The sequence below is a fragment of the Dermochelys coriacea genome, chromosome 26 (genome assembly GCF_009764565.3).
Source record: "Dermochelys coriacea isolate rDerCor1 chromosome 26, rDerCor1.pri.v4, whole genome shotgun sequence".
Lineage (NCBI taxonomy): Eukaryota > Metazoa > Chordata > Testudines > Dermochelyidae > Dermochelys > Dermochelys coriacea.
This window is the reverse complement of record NC_050093.1, coordinates 9,501,744-9,521,973: the sequence shown is the minus strand read 5'-3', so window position 1 is coordinate 9,521,973 and position 20,230 is coordinate 9,501,744. Positions and strand designations below refer to the sequence as shown.

Below are 20,230 nucleotides of genomic sequence, written 5' to 3'. Positions count from 1 at the left end.
TTGACAGGAAAATGTTTGGCCCAGCTCTAATCCCCCTTTGCGCCTCATATCTATGTCTAACTCTCAAAGATGTGCCTAGAGGCTAGATGGCACAATTAAGTAACGCTAAACTCGACTTTGGCATACACTGCATATTATGCCTTTATCTTTTTATCCACTTGATTCCTTGCTGTGGAAGGTCTATCTCTCTCTTTTTTCCATCCATTGCACATGAATAAGTAATACAACATGTACCATCTCTTCAACAGCTGCTTTTCTTTCCCTCACTCTGCCAGTAATGAAGAAAGTCACCATACATTTTACATATGAAACACCAACTCCAAAGCACATTTGTTCATCCTGGACCAATACACAGGAGAATAATGAAATGCCAAGCAGTGTTTTGAGATCTATCTGGGCAATATAACTTATTTAAATGTGGTGCAGGTGGTGGCCTATGAAAATAGCTTCTTTTATTCAGACCTAGTTTGATTTTAAGCAGCCAGCACATCCTGCCCTTCGGAACTATCCACAGACCATCACTGTCATTTTTTGGAAGTGCTTTCCTTTGCTAATGGAAAGGGTTTGGATCTAAACAGCAGCAAGTTCCTCATGCTTTAAACTGAGAGGTTTGTGCATTGGAGTAATTTTTTTAGAATAAAGAGAGTAAAGCAATCTCTTGGTATATTTCAATTTCTGGTTTGTATTAAGGAAGTGTGTCTTCAGAATTTGCCTTCTCCAAATTCTTCATACTGCAGTTTCTTTGGGAGTGGATTCTCTATCACTGACACTTCTCAAATCGGGAATGGATGGGTTTTATTTTTTTTATTATTTTTTTTAAATCTGCTCTCGGAATTATTTGGGATAGTTTTATGGTCTGTGTTATATAGAAGGTCAGACAAGATGATCACAATGGTCCCTTCTGGCCTTGAAATCTGTGAGTAGAGATCTTTGATGAGGGGAAAAAGGAAAAATAATTGAATCTTTTTTCATAGCAATCTTCCCATAAAAGTATGAAGCAGCTGACAAAATTTCATAGGAGACCCAGACTGAATATATAGTTAAAATAAGTTCCAGTCCTGCCACGATTGAAGCATGTGCTTAGTTTTATAAAATGAGAGTAGTCAGTGGGACTATTTGCAGTACCTAAAGCTAAATACATGCTTAACCCTTTGCAGGATCCAGGCTGTAAATAAGAGCTATGCATAGTAATCACATGCTGTACAAAACAGTTACAGTGGACAGGGGGAGATAATTTAATGAACACAGACAAGAGAAAGAAGAGAGGCTCGTAAGCTGATTGATGTATTTATTTATTTATTTTAAGTAAATGAGGCAGACGCGCACAAAGACGGCAGGAGCAGCGAAAGAGAAGGCTCTTTCACACCAATACACAGACACACACACACACGATTGTGTGTCCGAGAGAGCATGAACAATTGTAAGATTTCTAATGGAGCACAACATATAAACTTCCTTTTTCTTGCATATCTATAAGTGGTAGAGGTGAGCCTCAACTCTGAAATTGAGATCCAGACCTGAAATTCACAGCTTGCTGCCTAGATTTGTAAGGGACTGAACCAGAACTCTATCAACCATCCCTCAACTTGAGTGTGCATCCATCTTTTGATATTTGTCGTAGGACTCCCAACTTTCAGCATACACAATTTGTGGTGCCTTTAAAAATAGAAGCCCGTAGGAGAATATATTTTTATTTAGGAATCCATTAGCACATCTCTGTGTATTTTAGATGGTACAACTGAGAGCATCTCATGGTTATGACTCTTCTGACTGGATCCGATCCAAATACCCAATGGCTTTTGAGTGGGTTGGGGTGTTAAATTTAACTTGATATAATCAATACATTATTTTGATTGTCAGTGTAACTGAATCAAAGGATTTATTTATTTATTTTTAAAAAGCTTATGCTGAATCAGCAGCAAGACAGAGTCTCATTTTGCTAATCCTCATGAATTGGGAGGTAAATCCTGACTTGTTTGGTCAGTCAATGGAAGTCTCAGCTGAGTAAGGACTGCAGGGAAATACCTGAAAGTGAAGTTTAGCATAAACCTGTGCATTGGGTACTTTTGAACAAATGGGGTCAGATTTTTCCAATTGCTCGGCATATTGGATGCACTTTGAGTGCTGAATGCTCTTGAAAATCTGACCATAAGGATGACAGTGGGAACTGCTGGGTGCTAAGGGCTTTGGAAAATCTGGCCCTGATCTCTTTGGAAAGTGTTCTTGTATTAGAAGAATTTTTATTGCATGATGATCAAACTGAGTTTAGAAAAAGGACTGATCTTAAGAAGAAATGTCCCAGTGAGAATTTTCATTCTAAGGTAGACCATCTTGCAAGCCTGGATCTTGCAGTCTACAGTATGTCAGCTAACTCCTGCACCCATGCAGAATGCTCTGTCAGAACATGAAGGTGGTACACTTAAATTAATCTGGCAGATGCTATTAAAAATAAACATACTAAAATTTTTGCCTCCGTAATATTCTATGGCAACAAATGCCATAGTGTCACTATTGATTGTTTGTATTATCTTTTTTTGTTTTAATTTTCTTGTATGAAATGGTAAATAGCAGGATCCAAAAATAACTTGCACAGCTTTAAGAGACACTTTAATGGCAACTTTCAAACGTGTGCGGTTATGCTGTGCACTGTATGTAGACTAGAGATTTAAAACAAAAGATTAGAAGCCTTAGAATTCCCTTTGTACTGCAGGAAGGGAGTGACTATGTTTGGTTTCTTTTGTTATTACTTGTTGTCCTCTTATCTCTGTTATCACAGGGATTTAATTTTGTTCAAGAGAAATACAGCCTTGATTTTTAACAAAACTGATTTAGGTTATGTGTCTAACCCCCAAACTGTCAGGCTCGTGTAGCTATAGGTTTGGTTGTGAGAAGTTCAGGCAGCTCTAGTTAATGACATACAGTGAACTGGCTAGTGCATGTGCGCGTCACTGCCCTTTACTGGATGGAACTGAAGTTGCTAAAGATGGCATAGATCCTATCCCACAAACACTAGTGGACATTTTCCACTGGTATTGTGACGTTCTGTGCTTGCCGCATAGTGACAGCCAGGACATCCTGTCTGGCCACAGATTTGTAGCAATGCATTGCATTTCTATCAGGAGATCGCAAAATGCTCTGCAAACAGCAATGAAGTAAGCCTTACAGTAGTTCTGCGAGGCAGATAATTATCCCCTTTCTACTAATGGGGAAACTGAGGCATATTAATAGCAAAAAGGCAAGTCATGTAGATTTCATCTGGGCAATAGGGACAGCTCATTGGCTTCTACTCTTGTATTTTAAATGGACCATTCTTTCCTTCTGATCAGCTACAGTGTGGTAAGGTTAAGGGTTAAGCCATTGCAAATGACTATCTTCAATTAATTTCCTCCTGTCCTCTATATAATACAAAAAGCATTTTACCTGGTCACTTTATATCCAGCAAATGGCAAGTTGAAAACCAACATGTTTCTGCTTAAATAATGCCTACTTCATCCATTGCTATGTGTAGGAAGCAACAGACCAAATACCCAACTTGATGATATTCCCTAAACACAGTACTTTACTCATGTTATTGAACACGATGAAACTTTTATTGCAATAAAATAGTTTCCCCTGTATTTATGCAGAGGGCTCATATACAAATACCATGTTTATGTAAGTGCATCCAAATGATTATAACCCAGACTTTAAGGGACATCCAATTGCCTTTATCTCAGCCAACAAATATGCTACTCTAATTAAAAGTCTACATGCAAGATTTATAGCAGAGGGGGAGAGCCGTTTTCCCAACAGCATGCCTGCCAAAGACAATGAGCACAACGTTGAAGTCATCAAAGTGAATCAAAAACGTGTACTTAATGCTCATCTGCTTCTTCCAAACTCAAAGGCCCTGAATGGCTGTCTTGGTAAAATATGTTTCCTGTAGTTGAACCACAAGTTGTTGGGTTGAATGCAGGAATTACTAGATAAGATTCTGTGGCTGTTATGCAGGAGGTCAGACTCGATGATCATAATGGTCTTTTCTGGCCTTAAAAATCTATGTTCCGTATCTAGTGTAAATCAGTGTAGCTCCATTCAGTGCAACTATGGCAATTGATTCCACTTGAAGATCTGACTCAAAATCTCTGTCTCGTTGTTGGGGTCTCTTGCTTTAAAGTAACTTGCCAGCAGGCTTAGTAACCCAAAGTATAACAACACCTTGCTTTCATCAGCAGACCTCAAAGCACATTACAGAGGAGGTCAGCATCGTGATCTCCATTTTGCAGATGGGGAAACTGGCACATAGTGATGAAGTGACTTGCCCAAGGTTGTCCAGCAGACCCGTGGCAAAACTGGTGTCAGGACAGGAGCATGGGCGGTCATGCCTAGTGGCTGGAACCAGGAACCAAAGTCAAGGGTCAGAGTCAGGAACAAGCAGGAAAGCAGGGCTGAAGCAAGGCAGACACAGGAGTGATTACAGCTCCAGGTACAAGCGTTGAGTAGCCAGTTACCTGTTGCTACTGCTGAGCTTCAAAAGTGGTCCTGCTCCTCCCTTCAGTCAAATAGAAGGCCCTACCACAACCCATCTGAGCCTATTAATTTGTCTGGAGGATGGACTGGCTAATCTTCAGGCTCAGCTTGCTCCTGAAAACCAGGAATAGAACGGAGGTTTCCTGAATGCCGGACCGCTACTCTAGCCAGTAGGCCACAGTTTGTCTATACGTAGAGTGTCTGATACATCATGCATTGTGGGCATCTATGGATATGCTCAATAACGCCCTGTTCCTGTGAGTTGCTGAGTGCTCTCATCACACACTGACCCCACTGGGAGTTGAGGGTGGTAAGCAGCTTGTAAGAACAGGCACTAAGAACTCCTCCAAGGGAAGCCAAGCCTGAAGCTTGGACTGTGTGGGCTCTGTGCTCTGGGAAAACTAGCATGGTGCACCTCTTGTGTATGAACTCTGCGGGGTCCATCATATATTTTTCACTGGACAGATATTCAGAGCAGAGGGGAAAATTCGGATCTTATGTTCACACCGCTATATGAGCGAATATCACCTATGAAATCGTCTGTGCACTTGGCCTGTCTCTAATTCCATTGTTTGAAGCAGCACCTCCAGAAACTGCTATTTATGGCATGGAATATGGGGTTGCTCAATTCTCTATGGGCAGCATTCACTTCACAGTTCAAGTGCTACTGCAGAGAGTGGGTGATGTGCATTAAAGGCTTTTACAAGTTTCTCCAGCCAATGGGACCCTTCCTATAGGATTTTTAAACCAACTTAGAGAATTCCAGCTGAAATTCTCTAAGGGCGCCTAAGAGATTTAGACATCTAACTCAGTTAGGTTCCCTTGTAAATCCTAGCCAAAATCCCTGATAGAGTATTCGATAGCAAGCAAGGATCCTATACAATGCTAAGCCTATAGAATTCTGTAGCAAGGATTTCATTAGCTATGAAATTCTGTAGGAAAGGCTTTTTATGTTTTTGATGATAAAATCCAGAAGATTTAGAGTATAGACTGCTATTAATCTTCTCCAGAAGCCTTAAAGGCTTCATCTCCATGAAATTCTGTAGGAATTTTCTGAGAGGACTGATTCAAGTGGATTTAAATACATTTTTTTCCTGTGTGGCTTTTACTTTAAATGAAAGTTAGTGCCAGTTGTCAGAGGCAAACCGTAAAAGTTCCCACTTCCTGAAACAAAATGTACCAGAATTTAATATTTTTAAAAAATCCTAAGCTGCTCAGCAACACCTACAGCGGTATACTGCATTGCACAATTCTCTTGCCATGAGGATATCCTCCTTCCCATATTTTTAGCAGCTCTGATAATACATTAACTCTACTGCCTTCCAGTATAATTACAGCAATCAGCATCTTGGTTTCCAGAGAAGTAAAATAACCAAGTTAACTTTCCTTATTTGTAAGGAATTCTTGAGTTGTCTCTCTTGGGGTGTTTGTTTTCATTTTGGCTTGTTGTGGGGGAAATTGGGGAGCTAGATAGTGACAGCACCATGGAGAGTATTAAGGGGGCTGATCCAAAGCTCAACGTAGTCAAGGGGAGTCTTCCTGTTGATTCCAGTGGGCTTTGAATTAGACCCCATTTGCTCAGTCGAACTCCCACTTAAATCAAGAGACTGCCACTGATTTCTACTTGATAAGTTTATGGAGGAGATGGTATGATGGGATAATGTGATTTTGGTAAGTAATTGATCTTTAAATATTCAGGGTAAATAGGACTAATCCCCTGAGATGGGATATTAGATGGATGGGATCTGAGTTACCCAGGGAAGAATTTTCTGTAGTATTTGGCTAGTGAATCTTGCCCATATGCTCAGGGTTTAGCTGATCGCCATATTTGGGGTTGGGAAGGAATTTTCTTCCAGGGCAGATTGGAGAGGCCCTGGAGGTTTTTCACCTTCCTCTGTAGCATGGGGCACGGGTCACTTGCGGGAGGCTTCTCTGCTCCTTGAAGTCTTTAAACCACGATTTGAGGACTTCAATAGCTCAGACATAGGTGAGGTTTTCATAGGATGGGTGGGTGAGATTCTGTGGCCTGCGCTGTGCAGGAGGTTGGACTAGATGATCAGAATGGTCCCTTCTGACCTTAGTATCTGTGAATCTATGAAAGGAGGTCCTAACCAAAGCACTTGCTTTTAAGGATCCTGGCAGCACTTCTCAGCTTTTTACAAGCCTGGCAGTATGAGGTCTTGCTAGACCCCTACTCTACTTCTGCATCTGCTGGTAGGACAGTGGAGATATCACCCTCTTCTTCTCTAGTAAATGGCAATAAGGAGTTCAGCTGACCATGCTGCCTCCAAATGCCCCCAGTTGAGTCATATCTGTCTTATCAGAAGCTGTCTGCAACAGCTCTGCTTCCTAACAGTACAGGTTATGAAGGAGAAGGAACCCTTTGTATGAATGTTTGTGTTTACACAGGTTGAAAGAATGGCCACATTAGTATGGAGGGGAAAGGGATTCCGGTGTGTTTTCATGATTCCAGGATTTTCCTGGCATCTGCAATATGCACATTTTAATGTGTAGCCCCACTATAAATTCAGAATTGTTTAGTGTGTGAAATACCAGAACCTTCCTTCCTCTGTCTTCACATTTCCTGAGATCTGAATTTCCTCTTGCATCTCCTTAATGCCATCCTCTGTTATGTGGTTACACTTGCAGTGGTGATCACTGAGGACTGAAATGAGAACTCACGGGGGTGCATATCTGAAGTGTATTCAGACTAATCCAGATTGTCCACAGTGAGCATTTGGTGCTTAAGGTGCCAAAAGGATAGTGCATTAACAAGTCTCACCATGTTCCGGCCAAACTATCTGAGAATCTCAACCCTTAAATGCCCAATTGCCAATACCAAACCAATACTCCCTGCGTGCTGCACAGCTGGATCACTTCTCTTCCCAGTGTTAAACACCTCCTTTTTCCTGAGCCCAAGTTTTCTCTGTCTCCTGCTGGAAACCGACAGCAGAGAAATGCAGAAAAGCCTTTCCTCTTAACACAGGCTGTTTCGAGGGGAGACCATTTGCTCTTGGATTCAAAGACTCAATGGCTATTAGCCAGGACGGGCAGGGATGGCATCTATGTGCTTTACTTATTCTTTCTTTTAAAAAAAAATTTCAATGATCTCTTTAATTCTAACTATACGCCATTGCTAGCTGCCCCTGCATTCAAAGTCATGATATGGTGACAGACCATGGTTCACAGCACTCTCAGGCATCTATACAACAGTTTGCCAGAAGCCGGGAATGAGTGACAGGGGATGGATCACTTGATGATTACCTGTTCTGTTCATTCCCTCTGGAGCACCTGGCATTGGCCACTGTTGGAAGACAGGACATTGGGCTAGATGGACCTTTGGTCTGACCCAGTGTGGCCATTCTTACGACTGTTTTTGGTGCCAAAAAAGGTAGTTGCACTTAAAATGCCCTCCATTCTTCTCCCATGACAAATCTAGGAACTGAAGCACCTTAAGTACATGTGAAGTCTTTAAACTGCAATCTGGATACACATTGTGAAATACACTGAAATGACAGGAAATATACAAACGGGAAAACTCTTCCACAGCTAATGTCATTTTACCATAGAACTCAAGCTACATTTCCTTGTATTTCCCACACTGAGGCTAGCTCATTATCTGCCCCAGTGGATCAATTAATTTTTCTCCACCATCTGCCTGGACAGCTTTTACTTCCATCAACGCTGCACCTCTGTGATGGCCTTTGACAACAAAGGGACATTAGAAAGCTGAAGAGGATTCTTAGTGTCAGTGGTGTCCTCATGTGCATCTATTGTGCCTGGTGTCAGCAGGTTGTAAAGCCTGAGAGAAAACTTCTTTTCAGGCAACAACCTTGCTGGTAGTGAACAGAATACCTGGTCACAGAATCATATGCTCTTGTATCAGAGAAGAAGAGAATCATTTTGGAGAGTTATGGGCTTCACTTATTCTTCCTTTCTTTTTAAAAAAGTTTCAATGATCTTTTTACTTCTAACTATACGCCATTGCTAGCAGCTCTTGCATTCAAAGTCATGATATGATAACGGGCCATTGTTGACAGCACTCTCAGGCATCTATACAACAGTAAAGTAGTGCTAGCACCAAAAAGAGAAGAAACAACATTGGTAACAAAATTGTTTTACACTTTACAGGGATAATCCCCTCAAAGCTTAAAGAAAGGGAAATGGAGAATTTAATCATGAAAAAGATGTCGTATTCTTTTAAACACAGATGCATAGCTATAACTCTTTGCACCATGCTAAATAATTGAACTTCTACCTTGATCCATCCTTCACGTATTTGTCAATGTCCGTCGTCATTTTGTTAAAAGAAAACCTTAATTCGAAGAAGCATACGGTTGCAAATATAAGCACTCAAAAGTTATGCAATAACAGCATTAAGGCTGCATGTACAACTTGAATCTGACCCCCTTGTGCGTAGGTGTTACGATAAAGTCTTTAAATACATGATCCCTGCAATTTTTATTCCACAGGACTCCTGCCTTAAGGTGGACCTGCTCTGGTGACAAAACAGGGTGTGTAGTGAAGAAGGTGGTTATGTCTAGAACTCCTGCCTCATTTATTGCAAAAGTCTGGCAGGTGTATAATATTGACAGGGAACTGCAGGAAGAGAATGGACGGTCTCATGGTTAAGGCAATGAATGTCACTCTGGAGTACTGGATTCTGTTCCTTCCTCCACCACAAAGTTCATGTATGATGGTAGGCAAATTATGGAAACCAAAACTTGCACAGATGACCCTACATGTTCCTCATTTTCAGGGTATCCAACTTGAGATCCAGAAATTCATCAGTTCCAGGACTTGAAAGGACCACTGTGATGTAACCTTCTCTATGTTGCAGGCCATAGAACTTCCCTGAAATAATTCTTGTTTGAACTAGAGTATATATTTTAGAAAAAGTCCAGTCTTGATTTAAAAATACCTGGGATTTGATTTTTCTGATCACTCACAACTGCAAATGAACTCACTGGGGGCTCTGCTCTGAACATATGAAGTATGATAAAATGCAGTAAATACTTGTGAAAAATCAGGCCCTAATCTTCTTGAATTGGACACCCAAAATTAATTGGCATTTTTGGGCCTTAATCTTTCTGTGCTTCAGTTCCCTCTGTGTAAAATGGGGATTACGTCACCTCACCTCACAGGGATGTGGCGTAGATAAATTCATAAATACTTGAAAAACACCTGGATACTATGATGACAACGCTGTAGAAAAGCCCACTTAATGATGAGGATAACCAGAAATATTGAATAAACATCCATTCAGTGAGCATTACCCGTCCTGTGTACTTAATGAGGCAGGAGTCTTATGCAAAAATGATAAGATCATGTAGTTAGTATTTCAGCGTATGTATTATTTACTGCACAACGTTCAGACCTTGCACTGAATTCAGAAAGCTTTTTCATAAAATATAGAGCTAGATCTGTCTCATGCTTTAGATATTTTAAAAAACAGATTTTCCTGAGCAGACTTCAGTGATATATTATGCCATTTTTTTGTCCCGCAGTCTAAGAATTCTGGTGAATTATTTAAATAAGGAAAATCTGAGTATATGCACAATGAATGACTAAAAGAAAGAACTTGGGTTCCCTATTTTTCCCCACAATAACAAAGGTGACATTCCACATTAAGTACTAAATGGCCTATAAAATAAAGCTATTTTTGTCAAGGAAACACACATCTGAGCTACAGCTTTAAAAACATTTCTTCTAAGTCTCCTATTGAGCCTTCGAATTGAATATTGTCCCCCTCAAATACCATTCTTTGTTTGTTTTTTTGTTGGTGGTTGTTGTTTTTAAGAAAGCCCGTAGACTCTGAGAAGAAACATAATATGACAGGTTTCATTGGGACATTTTCTTCTTCAAGATGTATCTTCTTGAAAAATGTTTTCTCTCAGATGCTTGCAGAGCTTTAAAAATCATTTCAACTGATAGTCAAAAGAAATTATAAACACAAAAAGACTTCTAAGTACCTGGCCTTTTACTTCCATTCCCCCTGCTGATAGAAGATGGGTCACTGTGATTTTTTTTTTTCCACCCAAATGCTCATGCAACACCAAAGGTTAGTCTTTGGAGATGCTGAATAGCTTTCAGAACCCACTGATTTTTAGATGGAGCTGAGTGCCAAGTTTCTCAAAGCAAGAGATTGGTGTTTTGCAGCAATGGGGTTTGTCTTGGTTTCTTTTATTATGTGGATGACAACTAGGTCGGGGCCTTATTGTGCTAGGCGCTGTACATGCACATAGTAAGAGACCTCAAAATAAACAAGACAGACGAAGGCTGAGGCAACTGTAATATTAATATCCCCGTTATATGGATGGGAATCTGAGGCTCGGAGAAACAGACTTGCTTAAGATCACACAAAAAGTCTGTTACATAGCTGGAAATCGAAGCCAGATCTCCTGATTTCCATTTTAGTGCTTTAACCACAAGACCGTGCTTTCTGTCTCCTTAAACAATCAAGCATACTTGCTGCTTGGCAAGTGTTGGGTACCTGGGCCTATTCCTCTTTGACTTCAGTGGCAGTGGAGGTTCTTCATGTCGCAAAGGCACAAGCCTGTAACAAAGATGAAAATTCCCATTTATCCCCATAAGCACGTTTAATTTCAGAGAGACCACTTTTAATTAGTTACTTATCCATTAGCTGCAGGTGCTCTATGCAAATCAGACACTTCTCTGTGATACTGTGGCAACCCAACCCGCAATAAGACACACACTAAGACTAAGTTTATTTTAATAAATGTGGAATCTTCCGTGAATTTAGCATAGGTGACAGGCACTTGCTTTGATAGTCTGGGCGTCTGAACACCTTCGTTCTTCTCACGTGGTGCTGTGTGGAACTGTGATGCTCTTCACAATGGGAATAGTTACATTCTCAGCAGCGTTCTTTGGTCCCAGTAACCGCAGGCAAATACTATCCCTGATTCTGAAATAAGCGCCATGCAATAAATACCTCCACAGAGCCCCATTGACTTCAGTCGGGATCCATACAGGCAGAGGGATCTGTAGAATTAGAGCTCGTTGTAGGATTGGGGCCATATGTAGTATGGATATTCAATAACGCACATCTAACATGAATTACCTGTTCCTGAAAATTCTGGATATTTGAAAATATTTAGTGTACTGTCAATCATATTCATTTGCTTTGTGTGTTATCATTTGCTTTTCTATCATGTTTAATATTTACATAGGCAAATTATAATACCAGAAAGCTTTTCATTTATTCTGAATCTCTTAAAAAGCTCCTTTCGATCCAAGCCCCACAGAGTTCAAATTTTCCCAGCCCCCTTTAGTCTATATGAGGAATAATGCAGTTCATGACTGAGCAAAGGTTACTGCACAAGTGCTGTGATCTCTGGGTACGTTTTCATGCGCTGAGAGATAAGTAAGTGTTTATCTGCGAAGAAAGCCCAAGAGTTTAGTTTACTAATACCCAAAGCCTCGCAGTGCTCCTTTCATAATGCCATTAATAACACCAAATTTAAAAAAAAGACCAGAACAAAGCTCCTCTTCTTGGAACAAGAACCTGATAAACAAGTACAATAGCAGAAAGGCACACTGATTTATTCCTCCGTCTCCCCACAGTGTTACATTACTGTCTGCACTGCCTGTTGAGAAATATAGTTAAGTAAAGCTGATGCTTCTGGGTGTCTGTTCTTTGCTTTTTCAGGAATGAATTGATATTAATCACATTATGCTTTAAAGTAGTAATGATGCTTTACTGAGTTGCTGTTTCCCTTTAAAGCAGAGATAACTCACGACCACAAAGATCTACTTGCAACCTCTTTGACAGGCCATTTTGCACAATGCACTTGGATACTTCAGTAAATCCTAGATTATATCAGATTTTACCTAGTCTGAAAATATTACAGACATGCATTTGTGTCACTGCAGTTAATGTCCTGTCGATGCTTCCCTTAGAAATTCCGATTTTCTGGGGCCTATAAATTAGCCATAAAAACTCATTGTTGGCTGAAATTTGGCATAGTCAGAAATAAAACTGTCTTTAAAGCTATGTACGATGTGTGACAGACTCCTAAGGGAAAAAACAGGAGCCCCATTGCTTGAAATGTTTAAAACTAGTTTGGAAGGAGTGCTGTATAATGTTCTAAAGGGAACAATCCTCCACTGGCAGGAGATTGCAGTGTATTTTATTTTTATAGTAACAGGAGTGTGCGGCAAGAAAACAATAAATGGCACAAAGTCACAAGTAAGCAACTAGTACACAGCACGTATTGCAAGCAAATGATTGTTTTAAATTATTAACAAGGATGGAACTAGGTGATCTGCTAAGAATTTGCCATTGCAAACTTCTACGATATGATGCCAGAAGCTAGCCACTTAATGCCGATGAATAATATAATCGGGGAGCAGATATTCCAGCATTTGGGGTTTTTGGGTCAAGGAAGCTTCACAGAAGATGCTTGGGTATAAATACTAACACACTTATGACTCCAGGCAAGGATCACTTCATGTTTCAAATGTGGCTTCCATGCTCACTCCTTCCTGTTTCAAAAATGGATGTAGTCTCTTGGATGAACAGTAAAAAGAGCCCACGCTGTATCAATAGTCTCTTGCTGTAGTACTTGGAGGTTAGAGTGAGGGAATAGGGTCCCAAAGTGCTAGGATCTTTCTGTACGGTCTGTCTCTCTGATGGTGTTACATCATCCAGGTTTAAATTGATTGCACGAGGATTTTGAGTAAGCATTTTTAAAACCAAAAACACCTTGGAGCTCTCTTTTTTTCAGAACAGGTGTACAAGCACCATCTAATTATCCCCACAACTCTGTGAGGTGGCTGTTACTGTGCGACAGGTATAATTCAGCACCTGCTTATTGTAGTATAAAGTGGGTTGGCCCCACATTTATTTGTATTTAAATTATTTTCATATTCGCCCATCCTCGGCCTTTCTCTAAAATGTTATTTTCTACATGAAAATATTTCTATTTTTCTGCATAAAACTCCCTCCACCCCCACCTGCCATGGATCTGACAATAATACCATTAGGAAATTAAATATAATGCTGCTGCGTAGAAACCATTGCACTGTGAGCTCTTTGAGGCCAGGACTGTCACTTACTATAAGTCCGTTCAGCACCTTCCTCAACAGGGCCTTAAGCCAGTTGTCTGCAAAATAAAGTGCTGATCTTGCAAGTACTTAATCACATGCTTAACTTTATGCACATGAATAATCCCTTTGCAGCCAATGAGAGAGACTGAAGGCTGGTGGATAGAAACTGGACTGAGTCATAGGAAACCTGGATTCTCTTCCTGGCTCTGCCACAATGCCCTATTCCTCTGTTTTCCCAGCTGTAAAATGGGGGTCATTATACTGATTTCTTTTCTAAAGCACTTTGAGATATCTATTGATGAAAAGTACTAGGTAAGAGCTTGGTGGTATTGTTGTTAAGGATTAATGATTAGACAAACCATGAAAGCCATTTAGTACATTTAACTTCTGTTGTTGAAATGAGTGGTAAGAGAGGGCTCTCAGTATTTCTCAGGATTGGGCCGTGGTTTGTTAGCTTTTCTTATTTGAATACAATACAAGTCTAGAATTGAAGGGACTCAACAGAAAAATAGATGTTTTCTTTTGTTTTAAAAGTAATTAACATTGGAAAGAGATTTGTGGTTCTAATTCCCTCAGTTTGTTCAGGGCAATGAATAGATTATTAAGACTTGATATGCTTATATCATCTCCTGCCATCAGTGAAGGGGTGCGAAGTGAAGTATACAAATCACTAAATTGCTTCAAAGCTATTTGACAGCTGCAAATTACAAAATTGATCATCAGACTAATTTATATTTCTCAAAGAAGAGAAGAAGGAAAAAAAAACATTTGGGATTATCATGAGAAATAAAGCCTTTTGCAAGCTACATTTTAAAAGCCTCTAGTCTCCATCAGAAATCCTGCAGAACAAAGCCATTCCAATATAAAAAGCTGCTTCTCTTCTTTTAGCTCTGTCCTCTTGACCTCATATCAACCCTGCTGCATGAGTTTAGGACAAAGTGTGAGTTCTGCTGGCTTCATCCAAAGAGGATGGAGCGAGGCTGTTCTCAGTGGTGGCAGATGACAGAACAAGGAGTAATGGGCTCAAATTGCAGTGGGGGAGGTTTAGGTTGGATATTAGAAAAAAACTTTTTCACTAAGAGAGTGGTGAAGCATTGGAATGGGTTACCTAGGCAGGTGGTGGAATCTCCTTTCTTAGATGTTTTTAAAGTCAGGCTTGACAAAGCCCTGGCTGGGATGATTTAGTTGGGGATTGGTCCTACTTTGAGCAGGGGATTGGACTAGATGACCTCCTGAAGTCTCTTCCAACCATGATATTCTATGCTTCATCTGTATCCAGTCAGATTGTCTGGGGCTCTGATTTATAAGAGATTCTTTCCCATGGGAAGTAAAAGGGCATATCTTTTCCCCAATGCAGCAACCTACATGGAACTTGAAGGGAGGAGCATGGGTTGCAGAAGGGAAGAGTTTGGAGGAAGCACAGGGAAGCCAGTCTGTATGCACATGGCTAGAATGCTAGCTCCAGTTGTCATTTCCCTGAAAATAGTTTTTAATGAAAAGCCAGTTTAATTTTAGGAACATGGAGCCCTCTTTTGTTGTTACCCAGCATGTGGAACATGCAAGACCAGCTTGTGACCTAAGTCAAGACCTGAGCCAACACCCACAGAAGTGAAGGGAAAGACTCCCATTGACTACAATGGGCTTTGGCTCAGACAGTGTATGAGCTGGGAAGGTCTGAAGGGACTGTAGAGGAAGGTTCCTCCTGGAAGCCACTAGCATAGTGAGCCTTATTTCAGCCTCACACGGACTCCTGTATCCCTTACAGAGTGGGAATGTCTGGTGGATCTGCGACTAAGTTCCTCTCTACCAAATATTCTTATATGCTAACAGAGAGTTCTGCCTGGTGATGGATAGCTCTGAGGTGTGCTCTCCACTCCCTTTTCAGTATTGAGGCTTCTTGATCTTCCCATACACAGAACAACGAAACCGTTTTCAGGGAAGTCAGTGACCCCCCTTGCCTCTGTGTCTGTCTGTGTGTTTCGAAGCTGAGATGATATGAGTTGTTATGGAACAAACATTGTGGACCAGAGTGCACTTGCTTGAGTAATAATTCACTCTGCAACATAGCCCTGTGCACTTGATCGCAGGGTGGTGAGCAAAGGCATAGCAATCTAGCCCGATGGGCCTTCGCTGTGCAGTGTAAAACTCAACAGAGGTTGTTCCATCTTTTGCCCTGATTCAGTAGGTTAACTAGTGTGCACACTAGTATTTTTATAAACATGGATTTTATGCCCACTGATGTCAATCGCCAAGCTCCCTCTGATTATCAGGGATCCAATCCTGCCCCATTAGGTTTCTGATGATGTTGTCCTTTACTTACTTGAAATTGTGTCCTCCTATTGAAGTCAACGGGAGCTGGATTTAGCCCTGATGCCCTTCTCAAAAGCTTCACTTTAAGGAGGGTTGGTATTTTCACAGCTAGCGTACGAGTATCACATTTGAACTAGTAGATAAGCATGCCCTCTAGTCAGATGTCTAAATACCAAATTCTTGGAGTTAGCAGCATTTATTCAACTCTTTTTGGCTCATTTGTACTTCTTGGCATATTCTGAATAATAACTTGGCTTATTTCACCCCATTAAGGAAATTTTAATGGGGAGCATTTGTAGTACAAGAAGTCTAATGCAGGGATCAATAAAATAATCCTCTAATTCTTGTGTCCAAAACCCTGTATTTTCTCTGTCACCCAAAATGTCAAGTGAGTTTCAGTAAGTTAACCAATGCCACATTATCACCATTAGGGGAACTGCACTTAGAGTTCTTGCAATTCCCAGAGATGGCACCATCTCTACAGTTATCGCATGCTTTTCTTTCCCCCTCTCTCTTTGACTCAGTGACAATAATCCAGGAATCAGATTTCCAAGGGGGCACACCCTTCCGTAGCCACCTAGAGCCCACAACGTGTGTACACGAGTCAAGCATAATTCTTATGCACCTATGTCTATGTACACTGGATGTTTTATCCACATGCAGATCCATGATTGTGTTTGTGCAACTCTGCCCTGCTTGCAAACATTGGATCTGTGTGTGCACATTAAGATTGGGTTTATGCTAATGCAGCTCTGCCTTGGAGGCATATATCAGATGTTGTGTGTTCCTATGGCTGGGTATATGCAAAAGCAGGCATGTGTTCCTTATTTTTTGGCTATTTTTTCCATTGTTCTCTTTACCATTTTTCACTTTGCGAAGAGGGTGTCTTCTACACTGAATCATCCTTAGTGCTTGCTACAGTACATTAACTATGTTTTAAGATTTATACTTAATACAAGGGGTTGGCCTTTTAAATTCCGGAAGCTTTTTTAATGGTAATAACACTTAAACAGCATGAGCAGCAGTGGCTGAGTGATTAAGGCACTCGACTGCAATCCTGAAGGTTGTGTGTATCACTTGATCTTGTACTGAAAATCTACCTCCAACTGCAAAAAACCTGATCCATTGGGTTAGGGCAGTCAAAGATAGCTGAACGTGATGCTGGCCACATCACTCTCTTGTGTACCATTCATGACAGGTTTCAGAGTAGCAGCCGTGTTAGTTTGTATCCGCAAAAAAAAACAGGAGTACTTGTGGCACCTTAGAGACTAACAAATTTATTAGAGTATAAGCTTTTGTGGGCTACAGCCCACTTCATCGGATGCATAGAAGGGAATATATAGTTAGACAGATAGATATACATACAGATAAGTTACAGGCTACAAACTGTGAGAAGCTAATTAGTTAAGATGAGCTATTATCAGCAGGAGAAAAAAAAACTTTTGTAGTGGATAATCAAGATGGCCCATTTAGACAGTTGACAAGAAGGTGTGAGGATACTTAATTTAAGGAAATAGATTCAATATGTGTAATGACCCAGCCACTTCCAGTCTCTATTCAAACCCAAGTTAATGGTATCTAATTTGCATATTAATTCAAGCTCAGCAGTTTCTCCTTAGAGTCTGTTTTTGAAGCTTTTCTGTTGCAAAATTTCCACCCTTAAGTCTTTTTGAGTGGCCAGAGAGGTTGAAGTGTTCTCCTACCGGTTTTTGAATGTTATGATTCCTGATGTCAGATTTGTGTCCATTTATTCTTTTGTGTAGAGACTGTCCGGTTTGGCCAATGTACATGGCAGAGGGGCATTGCTGGCACATGATGGCATATATCACATTACTAGAGTGCAGGAGAACGAGCCTCTGATAGTGTGGCCGATGTGATTAGGCCCTATGATGGTGTCCCCTGAATAGATATGTGGACAGAGTTGGCAACGGGCTTTGTTGCAAGGATAGGTTCCTGGGTTACTGGTTCTGTTGTGTGGTGTGTGGTTGCTGGTGAGTATTTGCTTCAGATTGGGGGGTAAACGAGGACTGGCCTGTCTCCCAAGATCTGTGAGAGTGATGGGTCATCCTTCAGGATAGGTTGTAGATCCTTGATGATGCTTTGGAGAGGTTTTAGTTGGGGGCTGAATGTGATGGCCAGTGGCGTTCTGTTGTTTTCTTTGTTGGGCCTGTCCTGTAGTAGGTGACTTCTGGGTACTCTTCTGGCTCTGTCAGTCTGTTTCTTCACTTCAGCAGGTGGGTATTGTAGTTGTAGGAATGCATGATAGAGATCTTGTAGGTGTTTGTCTCTGTCTGAGGGGTTGGAGCAAATGCGGTTGTATGTTAGAGCTTGGCTGTAGACAACGGATCATGTGGTGTGTCCTGGATGGAAGCTGGAGGCATGTAGGTAGGAACAGCGGTCTGTAGGTTTCCGGTATACGGTGGTGTTTATGTGACCATCGCTCATTAGCACAGTAGTGTCCAGGAAATGGACCGCTTGGGTGGATTGATGTAGGCTGAGGTTGATGGTGGGGATGGAAATGGTTGAAATCATGGTTGAATTCCTCAAGGGCTTCTTTTCCATGGGTCCAGATGATGAAGATGTCACCAATGTAGTGCAAGTAGAGTAGGGGTGTTATGGGGTGAGAGCTGAGGAAGCGTTTTTCTGAGTCAGCCATACAAATGTTGGCACACTGTGGGGCCATGTGGGTACCCATAGAAGTGCCGCTGACTTGAAGGTATATATTGTCCCCAAATGTGAAATAGTTGTGGGTGAGGACAAAGTCACAAAGTTCAGCCACCAGGTTAGCCGTGACATTATCGGGGATACTGTTCCTGACGGCTTGTAGTCCATCTTTGTGTGGAATATTGGTGTAAAGAGCTTCTACATCCATAGTGGCCAGGAAGGTGTTTTCTGGAAGATCACCGATGGATTGTAGCTTCCTCAGGAAGTCAGTGGTGTCTCGAAGATAGCTGGGAGTGCTGGTAGCGTAGGGCCTGAGGAGAGAGTCCACATAGCCAGACAATCCTGCTGTCAGGGTGCCAATGCCTGAGATGATGGGGCATCCAGGATTCCCAGGTTTATGGATCTCTGGCCACTCGGTAAAAGATTTAAGGGTGGCAATTTTGCAACAGAAAAGCTTCAAAAACAGACTCCAAGGAGAAACTGCTTTGCTTGAATTAATATGCAAACTAGATACCATTAACCTGCTGATAATAGCTCATCTTAACTAATTAGCCTCTCACAGTTTGTTTGGTAACTTATCTGTACCATACATATATATATCTTACTATATGTTCCCTTCTATGTTTCGGATGAAGTGGTCTGTAGCTCACGAAAGCTTATGCTCTAATAAATTTGTTAGTCTCTAAGGTGCCACAAGTACTCTTGTTCTTTTTGTATACCATTGACTATGAAACTGATGTGCCTTAACCTTGTCAGCCTAACGAGCCGTTGGCACAATGGGCCTTTGACTTACATAATGCTTTACATTTTTATTGTGCTCTAGAAATAAGAACTGATGCTTTATTAAGGCCCAGTGTCCTTAGTGGTAGGGGGAATTTCTTTGGTTCAGGCTCCAAGACTTTGGTCTCAAGTTTTTTAAAGTTGAAAATTCAGTGGAAAACTTTTGTAAAAATTTAATCAGAAAATGAAATTCCAGAAATATTTGATTGCTACTTGCTACCATTATATTTGGTCTCTATAGGTTTTTTTCCCATATTGTTCTCTGTGTGAAGTAGCATATCTAGTCATCAGAGTTTCAGTAGGGCTAATCAAAAACTTTCAGTTGAAACTTTTTTTTGGAAGGAAAATTGAATGTTCAATTAATGTGTGTGTTGGCTTTCCCAGGAACATTTAATTTCTCATTTTTAAAAAAAGGCTCCCAAAATATTTTAATTTAGATGGTGTGGTATGCTGCCTCATGGGAGTTGTAGTTTGGTTTCTTCATGTCCCCATTTTCCTCCACGGGTCTGGTTCCCCAGCAGGATTACATCTCCTATGATGCACCGTGGTGATCAACTCCTATGCCGCAACCAACTCCCCTTATCAGGAAGGAAACCTGTGGTGCATCGTGGGAGATGTAGTCCATCCAAGGAGCCTTTAGAAAGGACAATTGGAGCATGAGGCATTTGAACAAGAACTCCTATGAGATGTGGCAGCATTTCTGAATGGAAATTTTTCAGTTTTTGTTTTTTCACAGAAATGTTCACATTTTCCATGGCAGGGATGGGGACCTATTTTCCAGCAAGCTCTACTCTTGGTTTCTATTGCCAATTCTGTCACTTGTTTGCTGTGTTTCATTTAAGTTGGTGTTCTCAATCTAGTTCCTGGCTATTCTTTTCCTTGTTTGCTCCTAGAACAC

General features: G+C 40.9%; 1 protein-coding gene across 7 annotated transcripts in view; it reads left to right on the top strand.

The window, feature by feature from the left end:
- The window catches only part of LRRTM4 (leucine rich repeat transmembrane neuronal 4), a 1,004,432-nt gene that overhangs the window by 316,909 nt on the left and 667,293 nt on the right, over positions 1-20,230 (top strand). The window lies entirely within an intron of this gene.